This window comes from Harpia harpyja, chromosome 5, assembly GCF_026419915.1.
Source record: "Harpia harpyja isolate bHarHar1 chromosome 5, bHarHar1 primary haplotype, whole genome shotgun sequence".
Lineage (NCBI taxonomy): Eukaryota > Metazoa > Chordata > Aves > Accipitriformes > Accipitridae > Harpia > Harpia harpyja.
The window spans coordinates 53,652,998-53,670,911 of NC_068944.1; the positions used below are offsets into that span (position 1 = coordinate 53,652,998).

General features: G+C 42.9%; 1 protein-coding gene across 4 annotated transcripts in view; it reads left to right on the top strand.

Annotated features, from left to right (window-relative positions):
• The window catches only part of PLEKHF2 (pleckstrin homology and FYVE domain containing 2), a 237,182-nt gene that overhangs the window by 6,325 nt on the left and 212,943 nt on the right, over positions 1-17,914 (top strand). For 2 of the 4 annotated variants that reach the window (XR_008235402.1, XM_052788541.1), the window contains exon 1: positions 15,515-15,809. The exons of 1 other annotated variant lie outside the window; for it this stretch is intronic. The gene's annotated coding sequence lies outside the window, so the exon portion shown is untranslated. Of the gene's footprint in view, positions 1-9,342; positions 9,418-15,514; positions 15,810-17,914 lie in introns of those variants that run through there. One more of the 4 variants, XM_052788540.1, reaches the window with a different exon arrangement.

Here is a 17,914-nt window from a genome sequence, read left to right on the forward strand (position 1 = left end):
CTCAAAAGGAATCGCTCTCCTGTAAAGTTAACTTCTGGCAGGAGCGCAGTACAGTAAGGAGGAAGAAAAGGGAAGGGAAACGATGCAGTATCACCAGTACATCGAGTTGCTACAGTGATATCTTGCTTCCAGGCCACAAGGCCAGCGCCTTGCTTCGGTGTTGGAAGTGGAACAAATCTTGACAATGTGCTTACAAAGGCATCAATGGAAGGGCTGATTTGTTCTTGTGCAGAAAAGAAGCCATGTGATGCAGTGAATGGTTAGCATGGTGAGAGGGACTTATCAGCGAATTAGTAAACAGGATATGGAATAAATAAATTCAAGTTATGACTTCAGTCACGAGAGTTTTGAGTGACCTCAGAAAGTAAAGCAGCACTTTGAATTGCAAATGACAGGAGGCTGTTTGAATAAGCAATCTATGTCTCCTTTGTATCCTTCAGGGAACAGCTTTCTCTCTTGGATAGTCATGACTGATCCTGCCCTTAGGGACAGTGTTGTGAATGGAGGCATTAAATACCTGTCAAACAAGGTAGTCTTAATTTGTCTGTTTTCATCAGTATTATCTCCTTTTATTTCTCCATAGCAATTGGTGCCATAAAAGAAATTCCATTCATCAGTTCTGACAACTTATAATTCTACATCCTACAAAAATTTGTCCTATTTCTCTTTTTTTTTTTTTTTGTTGGTTTTGGTTTGGGCGGTTTTTGGTTTGTTTTTGGTTTTGGGGTTTTTTTTTTGTTGGCTCTGACAAAGTATTTTCTCCTATTGGTGCTAACCTACTGGTCGTTCTTATCAGAAAAGCAACTAGCAAATCTGTTGCTGTCTGCTAATTACATGTTTGAAAATAATTTCCATGTCTAGTTAGCCTGGTCCATGTGAAGCAGCAGTCTAGTGGATATCCTCCTCAGTGACCTTGTATGTTTTGTGTATCTTTGATCTTTATGGTCTTGCTTGCTTTTGTTTAAGCACAGAATTGCATCTCCATCTTCAGAGCAGTTCACTGGAGTCTGTTCCAGAGTCTCTTTCCACTTAGACTTGTGGGTTTAAGCTAGCAAAACGTAAGAATTGTATTAGTCCTGTAACATCGTATTTTGTCCATGGTAGGTAATAGCTGCGGTATCAAAAGTCCTGAATGAATTGAAACACATCAGACATCACTTGCCTAGTAGTCCTGCAGTTTAATTGGTTTCCCACTTAGCCATATAATGGTGCTTAGTAAAAGCAAACCAAAGAAAAGATTAATTTTCAAGGAAAAATGCAAAAATTTCAATCACTGTTTTTGAGAAATGCATCCTCCAGATTGTCCCTGTTTCCCTCACAGCTTCGCATTTGAATATCTGCATCTTGTTTTGGTCCTCCCTAGTGTCAAAACGTTCAACAGTACCAAAAAATGCTTTCCAGCCATAAACGTAGGAACTGCTATACTGCAGAAGGGGAGGGCTGTGCACTTTTGTCTTTGTGTTTTTCAAAGGAAGATACAAAAGGAACCATTTAGATGATTATGATCAGTCTGCAAAAATAGTGTGCATTTTTTTTGTTACTGCTCTGATGCCACATTAAGAACGACAAAGGTTTAGTTATAAAAGGATTTAGAAGGGGTTACAGTGTTACGCTGAATGTTCTCAGAACCTGTTTTCCATTGCATTTGCTGATGGCAATTGTACATTCTCAAAACTACATTTGTCTTGCTATCTCAAAACATCTCCATTTTTTTTTTCAGCTTTCATGAATCTTGCTCTAAGTCTACAGTTGGGTTTTTTTGGGTTTTTTTTTTAAATGTGGCTGACCCTCAACCACGTTGAATCCATTGAAGTTGATCCAGTAAAAAATTGTGATAAATAACATCCACAGATACATAAATCAGGACAAAATATACAAGCAGTCCTTTGTGCTTCAGGCCATATGTTGATTGGTATTTGCCTTTATAGACAGGCAACAATATGCAGATAGTCATTCACTGATTTATGTTCTCAGCTGAAGCAAACGGTGTTTAGCATTCTGCTCCGTTAGGGGCAAGTTATATATTCAGTGGGTTAATCTATGGATTTTTAGATTCTCTGTTCTAGGATAGGCCCCTCTGTATCTGCACAAAGTCAGAAAGGCAGGATGGATGTGCATTTCTGTTTCATGGATAAAAAGGCTGGGAGTCTTCAAAGGAGGATGCTGGTTTTCTTCATGCTAGAGGGGGAACTTCTGAAACCTTTAATTGCGCAGTAGTAAGTGGTTGAGGGGTTTTTGTCAGGTCAGCAGTAGAAGACAACTTGTAAGTGGTAGCTACTCCTGTACAACCAGCCATAATGTCTAGGAGCAGCTACCCAAGTACTGCTGTCTGGAGCCAAGGATTATTTTGCTCTATGCGTCTTAGGCTGAGCACACTCCCTTCTTACTCAGGCTGTTCAAACTTTCTATTTTATTAATCTGGAGACTCCAAAAGAATAAAAAAAAAAATATGTAAAGCTCTAACTGTCAGTCACTATCCAGAAGGCTGGAATTTGCCTAAAACCAGAAATCCCTTTGTTGTTGTTGTTGTACATAATGCACAAAATCCGCAGCTTATTTCAAGTTGCAGGTAGGCAGTGTGTGACAAGATGATGTTTTTGTTAGTTTAGCTCTAATTGATTTGTCCTTTTATTAAATTAGCTCAGTTGTAGTTCATCAGCCTAAACATTTTTAAGCACCTAATGAATCAGTGTGCCCACTTAACTTTCATATTCACTGACAACTTGCTCTAATAGTTTGAAAGATTGTCTTTTCCCAAATAGCCACAGATAGGTGTCTTCTGTTTGCTTTTCCCTATGGGCAGTATCTTAGCAGGCACAAATCACGTCAGTTAGGCATACAGATGTGTTATGCAAACATCTTGATGATTTCACTCGGATACTCAGTACAGCATCATAAAAATAGGGCTGAAAGGGACCCTGGGAAGTAATTAAAGTACCAGTCCTTCTGTAAGCAGAATCAACTATAGCCGTAGCATCCAGTTACCCATTTTATAGATGAAATATTATGCCTAAATGTATTATGTTATGCATTAAATAACAGGATTTTTTTTTAATTGTCAGATTTGGAATTTATAATTTATTATAGTTTAGGAAGATGACAGAAAGGACTCAAAATAATTTCTGCTTTCAGTTTTTCAGGATTTACAGCTATTCTCCAGGATTATTTTAAAGCAACATAAAGGATGTTTTAAATCATACTGGGTTGCCAGTGGAGGAAGGAGAGCAATACATCCACAGGTGACTCTGTCATGTAGTGACTGTCATCATGTTTGCTGCCTCCTACTGCTCGGTCTTTAATCTGTGCCAATGGGAGAGGGGCTGTGATACGGAGGAGAAATTTTGTATGCTGATACATCTTGTATGGTTTTCTGCATCAGAATCACAGTGCTCTGGAGAATCAAAGCCAAAATGTTGGGGCTAGGATGGGGAGATTGTTTAGACTTCTGTCAGTCTGTAGTTTTTTTAAAAAACCCAAACCCTCAAACACTTAAAAATTCAGAGCGCGTGTCTAGTTTTGCCAGAGTGTATCTAGATGTTCTTCCTTTACATATTACTGCATATAATCAGTTAAGGCAAAGTGTGACAGCTTAGATTTTGTAATTTCACACCTTCTTTAGTTACCCCAGGCAGAGCAAAACATTGTGGTCTAGGGCATCGATGCCTATTTAGATTGCCATGTTTAAATAAGCATAAAATTAAGTGAAGGGGAAAGAAAAATAGTTAAGATATAACTCTTGGGCTTCTTCAGTGTCGGAAAGACCATGTTCCTTCAACAAAGCCTTTGCATGTGGCATTCTGGCTTTAAAGTCTGGTCTCTTTTCTAACCAAAAAGACTAAGCAAAGGTTGGCTGCTGTTTTCACTCTGTACAAATCTAAAGATTCCCAGATTCAGTCAGACTCCCCCACGTATTTTTCACTCTTAAAAAAAATACCACCCCCCCAACCCCAAACTCCATAGGAGGGCTGGCCTAATGTGGACATGTGTAAGGGGCTTCATAACTGATGCAGTGTTTGGAAATGAGAGGTCTGAACTGCAGCTGCAGAAGTTGCGTGAAATCTGCCTGCAAATACTGCTTTTTGTGTAGCGTAAGTGAAGGACATAAGCAGCTAATGTGAGGCAGAGGAGAAATTCACTCCATAAATCTAAACTCACAGTGCAAGTAATTCTGCTGCCCAACAGCTGCCACTAATCTTTACAGACCCCTGTCCTTCAAGTCTGTGAGGTGCCTGCGGCTGTGTCTCTGGGCAGGCTTGGAGGTGTCCCAGTATGGGTAGTCTGATGTTTCTCTCATTACCACATCATACAGGCTCTGGATAGACAGTGTCCTTCTAGGAGGCCTGTTGAGCCCCTCAGCAAGCCAAGGACATAACAGCATGGCGGGGCTTTCCCAGAATACAGCTGTGGCTGCGGTCCTTCACGGGCATCCCAAGAACAGAGACCTCAACCCAGCTTCCCTCTAGCTTGTAGCACTTTCAAGGCCTTGTCATGCAGAAGGGTGCCTTATCTACCAGGAGGTAGCTAACCTGAAGCTATCGGAGATGTAAATAGGCTGCTCTGTGTCACTCAGCTTTTTCCATGGGAGTTACTCCACAGTGCAGCACCGGATTCACAATGCGTTTGGAAAGAGGTGAGAGGGACCGTGACTGTACAGGCCTAACAGTTGTATCTGTCACCTCCCAGAGGAGAGCAACGAGCTCTGGTGTCCACTTCTGGGACTGGGAACTTGGCATTATGTGCGTTTAAGGTGTGGATTTGGGCCTCAGTCTGTTGCAAAGCTTCATTGCAAACCATTCCTGGAGGGATGGAGGTCTGAAACTCCTTCCCTGCCAGTCCACGGTCAGACACTGTTATCATTGCTTAAAAATCCCCAGAGATTCAAATACAGCATAACATCTGTTTGTCGTCTTCTAAGATCAGGAGATGTAAAAGCACCCTAAAGATTTGTCCATCCATGCTTTCGTAATTGAGCTATTGCTCGTTACTGCCCAAGCTGAACACAGGAGTTGATCCTCTTAAACCATAGCTCTGACCAGGACAGTTTAAGGATAGAATTCCACATTTCTGCAAATGGTTTATTTGGAAATAAACATGTGGGACTGAACTCCTTCAGTGTTTCGTAGAACCCTCCACAAAGCCAGATTAATATGATTTGTATGCTTAACAAATCCTATAGCCTAAACTTTTAGTAAAGTAATATGCTTTGAACTGCAAAAATGCTATGCCTTTATGGCACTTGGAAAGCCAAAAAGTACAAAACTTAGCACCTATTGAAGTTTTTGCTTTAAAAAAAATCTATCTTAACAGATTAATTTCTAATAAGGAGTAGAGAATCATCTTTTGCTTTCAACAGTGCAAATTTAGAGTTTAGCGTTATGGATTATTTAATAAAAGCTAAAGTTAAAAATGACATGAATATTTGAGGGACAGAACAAGACACACCCATCCCTAGGAAATGAAGAGTTATTTCTGGTTCAGCTTCTGAGCCCTTTCTTCTCAGGCTGTTGGCTAGCAGTTTGGCTGTGGAAACGGAGGAAGAAGAACACTACTTGGAAGAGAACTGAGTTTCTGCAATGGAAATGGGACGAACACCAAATAAATAAAAGGTTGTTCTATGTTTATATGAATTTCTGTTGTAAACATTATTTCTAGGGAAAGGCGATGCTTGTTGTGGCTACTTTGCCAAATTCTTTCATACCTTAGGTGTACAATGAGTGCAGCCTCTTGGTTATGATGAATTCTCATCATATGAAAACTCAGAGCACAGATGATGGATTTTGTTAGTTTTCCCTTGGCCGATCAGAAATTGCCCTCAAGTAGTTCCAAAGAGATTTTGAATATACAGATGGTGAGCAGAAATCCTTACTGTGTCAAAACCAGGGATCCCTTTCTGTCAGTGTCAGAGAAGCAATCTATCAGAAAATGAGCTTGGCTTGAGCCTTTCTGGCTCTTTATTTGTTAAGATACAGTGTTAAGTGGTTATTGCTGAGTCTCATCGGTATGGTATGTACGGCAGCGGGGCAGAAAGAAAAAGCACTGCATTGCAGTCTATCTTGATCTCACTTCAAAAATAACCTATCAACTTGCAATTTAGCTTTTAAGGTAGGTTAAAATGTTAAACTCTGGTAATAGTTCTACATGGACAGAGCTCAACCAAAAACTGAGACAAAAACTACAGATAACCATCTGAATTCAAGTTCACAGCTTGGGGCTAAATTTACAGAACTTACTTAAGCAATTTTAACCCGGAGAGGTTGGGAATCAATCTGTGGTCTTGCAGTTGAGTCCCAGGTTTAGTTTCTATTGTACATGTACAGATGATACTGGTTCTCATAACAATGCATCAGTGCAAGCTCTTCACTATGCAACAGTATACGTACTTTTAATGCAACTCTCAAAACCTTCGCAACAAATCTTTTTGGAAGATAGCTAACAGCCAGAAATTCATGTTACTAACATAAGCTTGACAAAATATTTTAAAATTATATAAAATTACAGATGGTCCTGTTTCACTGGACATGTTGTTTATAATATATGAAATAGACAAATGTTGTGCTTTTTCACAGAAAAAAAAATATATGCCCATACATTTACATGTTTTCATTTTAAAAGGGAAGTGCTTAAAGCCAATTACTGAATTATGTGCTTTTGACTGCCTCTTCTCATTAATGTTACATGGAAAATAAGAACCATAATATATCAATTTTACGAGTGTTAAATGCAATTCCATAAAAATGGTGTGAGAATCTTTATTTGTCACTCGGCTATTTCAATTGCAACTGTGGTCCCTTCGCTACTAACAATTTTTTTTTTTCCTATGCCAAGAGTAAAATTCTAACCCTATGTTGACCCAACTGAAGGTAAAACACTTGTTGACCTGAGTTCTGTTTAGAGAACCAAGGTGTTCAGAAATGATTAACAGCAAGTTTCCACAGTTCATCTTTGGCTCTAGTTAGCTGCTTAGTTGGCTGTGGTGGGTTTGCCAGTAACTAACTGCTCAAAGGTTAGCAAGCAGGCATAATAATTTTCCAAATACAAGCTATACTCTTAGGTGTGCTGGATCCTGTAGAATGAATAGAAATAGATGGTGGCAAAATTTTAGTAATGTATGTTTATAGATAATATATAAGTTAACTTATTTGAATTAATGAATTGAATCATTCAATCATTGAATAATGAATTTTCAAAGAATAAATTAACACATGATGGTATGAAGGTGAAAAAGGAATTAGATAAATTTAGGTATTCGTTATCCATTGGTGTCTATTAAGGAGCATATCAATTGCAACCTTTATCACCTCAAGCCCACGTTCGTCCCTCCCCCTCAAAAAGAAGAGTTACTAGAAGCTCGGTTAATGAGATAAATGCGTAATAGCTCTATTTTTACTTGTTTTTCGTAAGCCTCCACTAGCGGTCACTGTTGCGGACAGGGCACAAAGTTAAACGGACGTCAAACACCACTTCTGGCTGCTGTTGATTTTCAAGAACAGAGTGGTCTCTTTTGAGCATTATGGAGCTTTTATTTGTTGGGGTTTTTCCCCCCTTCTATTTTTGTCTACAACAAAATGAATAGATCCCCAAAAGGAGCGAGGAAGTGATAAGAGTAATAAAGAAAACTCACATATTTTGCAGAAAAGCTCTAAAAAATAAAATTGTTGTTGACAGGCAACATACATGGGTCTATATCAGAACTTAAAAAGCTACCACAATATTATTTAGAGAAAGAAAAAGCATTAATAAAAAATGTTTTTTGTGCACGTTCAGTCTTCTAGCTATTGCTTGCTTTCTGCATAGAATCCAAGTGGCTCACCGTGGGTTTCTTGTCTTGGCGGGAGATTTGCTCCCCTTCACCAGGCTCTTTCTCCTTAGCACCGTTCCTTCGCTCTTTATCAGGGTCCATGGGAAGGGGTCAGATCTGTTACTTGCAGAAGGGATGTGGGTTCAGCAGCCCTGCTTGCTTTGGTTCTGTAGGAAATTCACTCATGGAGCTGGGGGCATATCTGACCATATGTTAGTGGTCTTTTACAGCTGTCCATGTCACTTGTCACACCCCCACACAGAAGCTTTTGAATGTGCCCCACGTCCAGAAGCTACGTCTGTCACAACAGTGAAAGGCTGCCATTCCTTCACTTCTGTCCTTCAGGAACCCCTTAGGGCAGCATTCGGCTCGGGCTGAGGGCTGGGTGGGTTTGAGGGGAGAAGCAGGTGGCCAGGCCGCCGCGCTGTGGGGTGGGAGGACACGCGTGCTCAGCCCTCCACGTCCTGCTCCCTTCCCCGTGTCCCTCTCCCACAGCCGGAGAGACCTAGCTCAGTGACGCGGCTCTCACCTATCCGTGTCCCTGTCTGAGCTGAGATAAAAAATTCAGATGAAATTCAGAAACTTCAGTGGGTTCATTATTACCACTGGAAAGTCCCACTGCCTAACTACTCTATTTTTTTTCCCGAGAAAAGCCAGCCACATTGTTGCCCAATAATGTGAAATCTGGAAAATGAAACTCTGCTATATTGCATGTGAGTGAAACTTTCTTAAAAAAAAGCCCCTCGGGCCATTTTCCAGAGCACAGACTTCGGCACCGGAGCAGCACCATAGCAGTGCTACCACCAAGACAGGGGAGCTGTGCCCCCTTCTCTCCCCCTCCGCAGCTCCCCAGAACACCCCAGCCACCCTCCCGCACCGGTGGCACCCGTCAACGCCTGGAAGTCTTAGAAGGACCAGGTTAGCTGCTGATCGGCCGGCTAGATTTGGAAAACGCTGCTCTGGATGACTTGATGGGTAGACGCTAAAAATGAGAATACGGAGGAGGGAAGGGGTTCCTTGTCTTTACGACCCTGGCAGCGTTTCGGGGGGGGGGGGGGGGGCGTACGAGCAGACCTGCCGTAGTTTCTCCAAGCTGACCGGCAACGCTTCGAACTAAAAGACGCTAACAACTCCCTCCCGTGTGCTATGAAAGGCTTATGCAGAGAAAGGTAATGAAAAACGCGGCCGTCCTTATTTACTTCTGGGAGAGCACGCTTGGAGCCACGGACATAAAGCACGGACCCGGGATGGTGCACAAAGAACGGAAACGTGGGTTTTTTAAAAAAAAAAACGGAGGTAACGCTCTCGCGCCCTGCGAATCCCTCTTCCACCAGGTGCCACTCGTGGGTTGAGAAGCGCCGGGCCCGCTCCTGCTCTCCCCACGCGGGGCGGCTCCCCGCGGCCAGCCCCGCGGTACAGCCGCCCGCCGCCGGCGCCGCCTCAGCCCTTCCCGCCGCCCGGCTCCTCCCAAGATGGCGGCGGCCCCGCCCCGCGCGGGCGGTGTCCCGGAGCTCGTCCCCCGGCGGCGGCGGGGTGTATGACCGCGGCGGTGCGGGGAGAGGGCGGCGGGGCTGGCGGCGGCCGGGCGCTGGGGCGGCAGCCGGAGCGGAGCGCGCCGGGTGAGCAGCGCGGGCCCGGCCGCGTACCCAGGTGGCGGGGGTTCGGCCGCCGGGGCCGGTCGGCGGAGGGAGAGGGAAACTTTTCCTCGCGGAGCCCTTCGCCGCCGGGGCTCCGGCCGCTTTTCCGCGGCCATGTTGGGAGCCGGGGGCTGCCTGGCGGGGAAGGAGCTCGCCCGGCGGGAGGCGGCGCCGGGCTCCGCTGGCGGCCGCCGTGCGGGGCCGTCCCGCCGCGGGGCCCGGGCGCTCCCGGCCGTCCGCGGGGGCAGCGCCGCTTCCCGCCGGGAGGGGAGGCGGCGGGGCGGGAAGGACCTGGGGAGGCGAGGGGCGGCGGGCGCGGGCTTGTCCCGGGGCGCTGAGGGAGTTGCGGGGCCTCGGAAAGCAGCTCGCCTTCGGGGGTGGGGAGGCGGGGGGGAACGAACAGCGGCAGCGGCCCCGCGGCGTTACATAAGTGCCTCAAAGTCCCCGACTCGTGACTGGCGCCGAGGCCCGGGCGGCGGCGGCGGCGGCGGCCGCTCGCCTTGGGGCGGCGGGACGGGACGGGACGGGGCGGAGGGCGCTTCCTTCCCCGGCGGGCCCCGCGGGGCAGCCCTCCGCCGGAGCAGCGCTCCGCCCGAGCCTTCGCCCGCCGTCTTAAACTCCTCGTCGTTCTCGGGGCGAGTCGCCTGAAAAGGCTTGATGCTGTGGTTAAAAAAAAAAAAAAAAAAAAGCAGAGGAACCCCGAGCGGTGTGGCTGCGAGCATGAGGTGCTATTTTTTTTTTCTGTGAAACTCGCATATTTTGGAGAGGAGCATGACGGGTCTGCTTAAGATATATGTGGCACATAAGCTGTTGTCTGAAAGCGGCTCGGGAAAAGACAGCCACATGTTTTTCCTCTCGCCTCATTTGAAATACTATGTGCATAGACACCCGTATTCATAAATGGCAAAACTGCTCATCACAGCAGGAAAGTGATGAGTGAGTCTGCCGAGCAGAGCATCTTGGCATCGTCTTTGTCCCTGCGAAGAGAAACAGCTGTAGCTCAAGTTTTGACGTGAATCGTCAGTGCCATAGTTGTTGATAACCAAAACGACTTGGTATATCCTTAACCAGAGATCAAGGACTCCTTTGCCTGCCTTTTGGTTGAATTGATGAGAGTGGTTCCAGAAGCATCATTGAGTCCTAACCCCGGCTGTCTGGTGTGCTGAGTGGTTACTGTAGGGGTTGATGCTTATTTGACAACACTGCAGTTGAGGCTGCAATGTGCCTAACAGCTTAAGTTCAGATGAGGTTAATACAGTAGGCAAAGCGAGTCTAAAATCAAACCCACAACACTGAATCAGTTTTAGAACTGAAATGGCTAATTCCTTTTTCTCTTCTGAAATAAAGAGAACTCAGCTTCCAAGTTCTAAAACTTGTATATTGAATTATTTTAGGGATGGCTATCTGAAAGGAGGGAAGTATTTAAAGGTGGCAGTGTAATCAGTGCTGAGATCCTACAGATGTTTTGCTTTGTATGCAGTCATTAACATGAGGAAAGGAATCGGTTCTTTAGCTCAGTAGGCAATGTTCTTGCTTTTAACCTATATAATCTAAATACCGTTGACTAATTAATTCAGAAGTAAGAATCTCTGTGTAGTTAAATGTCATGTATATCAGCTCAGTTTGCTAAATAACATTTTCCCAGGTGTTTTACTGCCATGCTGCTTATGTTGAAAACAGCAGTGAAAGTGAAGCGTCGTGAGCCTGAGACCCAAATTCTTACTTCTGAATGCAAATCATCCATGTGCCTTTTGGAGTGTCTATGAGTTTTGCTCTGTATAGAAACCCACATAGAGGAAGTCCCTTAAATGCTAAATGAAAACCAGTGGTTAGAATTTTGGAGCCGGAGAAGCTGGATCAGAGCTTCCTCTGCTGTATCCTCTAGAAAGAGACAGAGTAGTGTCTTTTCATCTAGAAGCAAGTTTTCATTAGATGCAGTGATGAAATCATTCTTTAGCAAGAGCTGCGTTCTGTTTCCCTCAAATTATGGGCTGAGACTTAACTCTAGTGTTACATACATCCCTGGACTAACAGAAGATCTACCTGTAACATCCTGAAGCCCTTTAGCTTACAAAAATTATCATTGGTAAAATGGTTGTTATATTCAAATGGCATGGTGACTTTTAGGTTTCACCATTGTGGTGAGTGGATGTGGGAAGGTTTCAGAGCAGTAGAGATGGAACTGCAGATTCACGTGGGGGGTGATATGATGGAGCTTGGCACATCTCATTTACCCCGCTAAGAGCCGAGTGAGGGCAGTAAAGGCAGGGTACAAATGCTGGTTTCGTCACACGTGCAGCATTTTTGGCGACTTGTCTTCACCAAAGAGGGCTAGAGGTGTTAAAAGTGAAAGCTTAGGGTCAAAGCATGGGACGAAGACAACGGAGAGTTGAAGTTTTTAATACTTGCAGATGTAATTTTCTGAGAATGGGTCTGTTAGCTAAAATGTTGGAAGTGGTGGTCAAGCAAACAAATAGCATGCAAGTTTTTGTTCTTAAAGGCCATTTATTAGTGGGTGATGTCAAATAAGAAAACCCCAGCATTAACAATGGATATGTTTCTTAGATGTTGGTAGGTAAGAAAGTTAGTTAACTTCTTGGTTTTTGTATCGAGAAATTAAACCTTACTCTGTACTGCTTCAAGTTCTAGTCCAAGCTCTGTTAATATTCAAGCTTACTTTTCCATTTAATTTATGTAATTTTTAAAAAAAATTATAGATGATGCTTGTATATGTATATTTTGCCACTTTCAATGATTAATTCAGTGATTTGATGGAAGTGTGATAATCTGGGAATTGTTCTGAAAGAGAATACGTAAGGTGCAAAAATAGGCCTTTGAAATAGAACTGTGTATTTAAAACTTTCTCCCTATGCAGCAAATGCAAAGTTTGCTGTTGTAGAATAACTTTGGTGTTCATGATTTAGTGGAGGACTTGTTTTTACAGTTGAGGGGGTGAAAAGTTACTTTGTAGATAGGTGTGGTAGAACATATTTACCATACTAAAGATTATTTTAGCATTGTCATAAGATATAAGATGTGATGACAACTGTGTTAGCAAGTAGAGTCGGGCAAACTGAGCCACCTGAGTAGTCCTGTTGAAATGAATGAGTCTGCTCACATGAGAAGTGGCTTGGTTGAGAGTTGTAAAACAAAGGTTCTCCTTTTATGAAAATAAATACTATTGTGCAGAAGTGTTATTGAACAGAAGAGTACTTCATGTTTTTTGGCCTGCTGCTTTAATACTACTTAGTCAAAAATGCACTCATACATTTACTTTGGTTTTTTAAAGTTGCATAAATAGGTAAGAGTGCTGCTGCCTTGGATGTAATGATGATGGTTTGGTGTTTTTTTTTTTTTAGTCTATTAGTGATTGTAATTAATATAAGGATTTTAAAATTATTTGGAAGAGAGTGGCTTGCTTTTTTTTTTTTCCTCTTTGCATTGTTACATTTTACAATAAAACAGTGTTAAGCGTATTGTTTATGTAATATAGTAGGATTTTGGCATTTCGTATAAGTGTAAAAGAAGAAAAAACAGTTAAGGATTTCAAATACAGGAATGTTCTCTCTACACCACTCCCACCCCACCCCCCATTCCTGAATGTAATAAGATGACATGCAAGCAACTAGTTACTGTGTTGAAATGCAATCTCTTGAGAAGTTGTACTGATTCTAACAGATACAGGGGTGTTGCTAGATAGTGATGTATCTGATCTTTCTATTGGCAGCTTTAGCTTTCACTAGATATCTCTTTTACCTCAAACGTATCATCTAGAGGTAACTGTTTTGCTTTTAAGTACTTAATATGCCTTCTGCAAAAGGAAGAGTTACAGCACGTTCTTTGACATTTAACAAATTATGTGTACACTTTAGAAATGTAATGTAAATTAATATTAAAGATTGTACTGTACACGCTGCTGTTCAGGTTGTCAGATAGCAACTTTCTTGGAACAGTGAGCTGTGCAGGTTAACTTCAGTGCAAACCTTTGTGCAGTTTTCAAAGTTTCATCTAGATTGTGTCGTCTTTGCTGCAGCAATAAGGGCCTAAGAGCAAAGGAAAATGGCCTGTTGGATGAGAATCACGTGGACCACGAGACCCTGTGGTATTCTGGACGCTGTTTATTGCACTCTGAGGACTGGGTTGTGCTGAGTGCTCTGATGTCTGTACTCCAAGTGCTTTCCATATAACTTTAAAATGCATCAAGCACATTTGACAAGCAATAAAAGGGAAAAAGGCCAGTGAGTGCATTTCCCAGGAAGGCCACCTACAGTAAGCCGCTGTGATTACGGGGTTCTTTCAGGAAATGACTTTTTTTTTTTTTTTCCTCCCCCTTCTGCTTTAAATTTCTCCTGACTTAACTGTCAGTACTTGGTAATGTAAAACTTCTGAGACTAATTTTCAGTGTACTTCTGTTCTGAAAGCTGTGTGTGACAGTGATTTCACCCCCCCTAATTCTCATCTAGGTTGGCAGCAAGTGAACTGCCCTTTTAACACACAGCTTATGGCTGAAAAGCTGGTTACATTGAAGACTGACAAATTCTATTTATGGTATCATTGTTAAAGCTTTCCTTTTGGCTTTTGTTGATAGCTGTCAGATGACGGTTTTCTAGACCTTCACTGTCCACCCATATGTCACCAGGTAGCAGCATTTGGTATAAAAAAGGGCTTATGTCCCTTGCTCAAGAAAGAGCAATTCAGTGCTTGGCTTATGTATTTTAAATATTGCTAGATAAATACATTTTAAATATTGCTGGGGGGCGACAGTGACAGGTCCATGATTGCAGCACTTCAGTGTTGTCCAGCTTACCAAAAATCACATGTGGTTTGATTCCAAGCCCCAGGCTGTGTTTCCGCTGCCTGCGAGCCCCTGGCTTCTGCTGGGCTGGTGGTTTGCAGCCTGATGACAGCCCTGCTGTGTGCACGGGGCTTGAGCCATTTTTTGGTACCAATTTGAGCAACTTCTTTCAGGAGGTTCAAATGGTAGGAAAAAGATTTCCTGCAGCCAGCCATGCCCTTAGTCTGTTCTTGGTGGTGAACTAGTGGTAGAATTTGTTTGGCTTTTTTTTTTTTTTTTTTTTTTAAAGGAGTTAAGCATTTTAAGGAACTAAGTATGTCTAAATATTCTGGTTTTCCTACTGTAATATTGAAAATGTGCTGCAGCAATGCTTTGTCTGACCCTGTTAGGTAGTGGCCAGCTGCCTGACCTACTGAAAGTATTTCTACAGTATAATATAGTATTAGGGTTGCTCCCTAAAGTGGAGATTTAAGTAACTTTAGGTTAAGAGCAGCAGAAAGTTGAGGTGATTGCACCTTGTCAGAGAAGGAGGTTGAGTGTTGTTTTATTTGGCTTGTGTCTTGTTTAGTTTCGTGGAAATGCTTGGAATTACTGAGCTGGTAAAAGAAACCTCTCTATTGTGCAGCTTCTTTTCCTATAATAGGATATCTGAATTTAAAGGACATGCATATGAAAATAATATTGATATAATAAAAATGAAATGGTGATGATGTGGTGGTTCTGCTGTGCTTGTAAATTGTGAGACTGCACGGGAAAACTTTGCTCCGTTTCAAAACACGGCTAGCTAAAAGCAAAAGTCCTTTTGTGTTGCAGTTATTTGTAGGAAGTTAATGGCTCTTGCCTGACTTTGACTACTTGATAACTCTATAGCTTGGTCGTGCTATAATCAATTACCTATAGTCTAGTCCTTGTTAGACTGTTAGTAAAATTCAGTAACTTCTCTCATAATGGTAATAAAAGTAAACTAAAGAAAACTTAAAACAGAAAGCTTTTTTTTTTTTAAACATTGGCAGTTTTAAGTACCTGTGCATAGTAAAAAGACATAAGCCAGTCAACAGTCGGGTGTGTCATAGGTGTGCATTCACAAAGAAAGGGAAAATAAAATTCTGTTAACCGAGGAAGCTCATTTGAACATGTAGCTCTTCTGGTAGCTCTCAAGAGCTAAACCATGCAGGTGCTCTGAAATCTAGGAGGTGCTATTTTTAGTGTATACTTGTGTATAAGAGATACACATTGGAAATCCTTCTATACATGTTCTCCACTTGTAGGTTAAAGATGCTGCAAGAAGCATGCTGGCAAATACTGTTTATTTCAGTCACTGAAGACCAAATCCTCTTTTTCACATGGACTGAGAGACAGTCTAGCTGGCTGTTAGCAAGTTGCCTCCGTGTGTGCTCTAAATACAATAATCCGTAACAACAACAAACCACACAACAATCTGGTTTTGGAGAACTGGTTGCAAGATGGATTTGGCAACACTTCTTCTAGAACAGCTGTATCTGGATCTGTTTTTTCTATACTAATGATGCTGTGTGCCCTCCCTGAAGAATTTAAATAAGTCTATTTCAAGATCGAAAAGGTATGTTGATGCTGTGAATTCTCTTCATTGTGCTGGGTTGGCAACACTTAAGGCAGGATCTGGCTTGCTCTGAAATTAGTCAGATCCTTTTCATTGATTTTTCATGTCCCTGACCCAATGTCCATTTAACGTTAAGTGTGGTAGTATTTGTAGTATTTGTATATGTCAAATTATTTGCTAGCCCAGATACCCAGATGAGTGCCGAAGTGGGCTGTCATCAGTTAGGCCGTTCCTTCGCAGGCAGCGTATCAGATGGGAAGGGCACACCCGGCGCCTGTCCAGGCAGCCTGGAAGGGAGGGGTAAGTCACTGCTGCCAAACTAGAAAATAACATTTGCTGAGAGAGAGTCTTCAAACAGCTAAACAATTGGAGTAGGGAAACATTAAATTGTAAACACAAAAAACGTATTCCAGTGTTTGGTATCACAGTCTGGGCGAGTGATCCTTTAGGCACTGGCCCAGCACAGGGGGTTTGTGTTTGCTGGAGCTTGTCGAGCCAGAGCAGGATCCCAGGCTCCTGTCCTCTGCCCTTGACTCTTCTGGTGCATTTCTAAGGTGTTGGTCTGTTGCCTGCTGTTCTTCTGATGGCTTTAACTACTCAAATCTGCAGAGAACTTCAGAAGGAACTTGAACTTTTTTGGGCTCAAGATATGTGGAAGCTGGTTTTGAAACTATTCTGGTGTGTGTTCCCAGTGCTTTGGTTAAGATGAAAGATGCAGTTTGCTAGCACCAGAGGCTAAGCTAACCATTGCTAGTGCTCCTAAATACATGCAAATGGAAAGTTGAAACACTAGGGTATTTTCCCACGACAGCAAAGATTTGATCTGAATATTGGGCTTTTTTCAGTTAAGTGTTTGTTGATTAATTTAAAAGGGCACATGTGTGTTATATAGTTTATAAATATATAGTTTGGTTTTATATATTTTTTATATATATATAAAAACATACAAAAACTCAGCCTTTTCTTATACCCATTTCAGTATGCTGACAGCTGCAAGTATTTGATATGCCCATAGCTGCCTGGATCTTGCTTTCTGTGCTTTGACAGATGAGTTTGATGTCAAATTGGAAACACTGTTCACGGTGGGTCAGGCCTGCCTGTTCACCACTGTTTGCAGAACTCAAGCTTGCAAGGTTGTGTGGCTGTGTGCTGTGGTGGTTGCTGCTTGCTTTTTTTTTTTTTTTTTTTAAATTCCTTTAATTCTAGCCATTACCTGGTATCCACATGCATGTGCTGGCTACCTCCCCTTTCACATCTTGAAAGGCATTAAGAATTTTCTCATCGAAATAGCAGCAGTTCGGCTGGCAGTACCATGTTTCACAAGTGCTGTTCAGAGCCATGTAAGCCTGTATCGGTGCTTGGGGAGCTCTCAGCTCGTTGAAAGATGGGTAAGGACACAGAGATGAAATGAGTTTAGGAAGTTGCTCTCTACTGCAATGCTTGACTACCAGGTGGGGGATGGAGAATTGCATATTTCTTCCCAGCAGCAGGTTTGTCTGTATCATGCCAGGAGACAAAAACAATATCAGCTACCATGGTTTATTATAAATAGAACCCTGACAGTGGTAATAAGCAGCTGATTTCAGTAAAAAGCTGGATCTCTTACACGGATGTTGCACCTGGGCTTCTGCAGTGAGGTCTTGTCTTCCCTAAGAGGCATTCAGGGACTTTTTCCAGTGAAGCTGGAGACAGAAGGGAAATACAACCACTTCCAGTTGGTCTAGGAGTGGATTGAGGCTCTCCTGAACACTTCCCTGTGGTACGAACTGTTTAGTACTGCTTGGGTTTCCATCTTTCATATTTTCTGTTACTGCCAAGTGGGAGAAGGCAGTGGGAACAGCTTTGGGACTCAGCAATGCTGGATTTCTGTGCCTCTTTAATGGGTGCCACATGTTTCTTGCTTGGAGCAGGGGTGCTGGCATTATGGCACGTGGCATTATGGCCAAGGTGGTTCCTCACCCTTCATGCAGGGCGGGCTGCAAACTGGCTGAACTCGTCTGGTGGGGCAGCCCGCTTCCGCATGCCTTTATTTTCCTCAGATCTCCTCTATGATTATTTAGCATTACAACTCATTTGGGACGTGGGAGCTAGTCTTTCTGTTTACA